Raw genomic sequence first — 775 nt, forward strand, 5'->3', positions numbered from 1 at the left:
ATCATATTTTCGAGATAAATTTTAAAACAAAATTCTCTTCGTGTATATCTCATCCGTGTGAAATATACAAAAATGCAAAAGTTCCAAAAATTTCTTTTTTTAATGCGAAAAATTAATATTATTTCTGATTTCTAATATTTTTTTCATAGTAATAGACAGTACATTTTGCTGGTATAATTCATTTGCCTTAAAAATAGTAAATAATACTCAATAAATTAAATTTTTGTTAGATGCAGCGTATATACCGGAGTTACCTTATGATTTTCAGACAATCACAAAATTTCATTTCGCACCGAAATAATTTTAAATATGCATAAAACTTCAAATGTACATTATACAAATATATAAAAAAACGAAAACGATTTGATATCGCGGAATGACACATCCTATTACATTTTATCCCAGATAAAATTTTGCTGACATTTTGTTGAAAATTTGCTCAAAAATGTTGCTGCAAGCTATTTGCCAACAGGTGAGTCCTTATTTGATGCAAGCAAAAAAACACAAATTGTAGTAGAGTAACTTTACAGTAACTTTGCGGCAACAATTGTGGTAAAAAGTATTTGGTTATGGCAATATTTCGGCAAAATTAAAACAATTTTACTTATCAATAAAAGTACAAATATTAATTTGACAAAATTATGGCAACATGCAAGCAAAATTTTATTTAGCAAATGTTTTTGCCATTATCATGACAACATTATGACAAGTATTAGCAAATAAATTACACTGCTTTGTTTTGACATGAAATGTTATCTGGGTATTTTTGTGAACA

The sequence above is a fragment of the Atta cephalotes genome (assembly GCF_000143395.1).
Source record: "Atta cephalotes unplaced genomic scaffold scaffold00001, whole genome shotgun sequence".
Classification (NCBI taxonomy): Eukaryota; Metazoa; Arthropoda; class Insecta; order Hymenoptera; family Formicidae; genus Atta; species Atta cephalotes.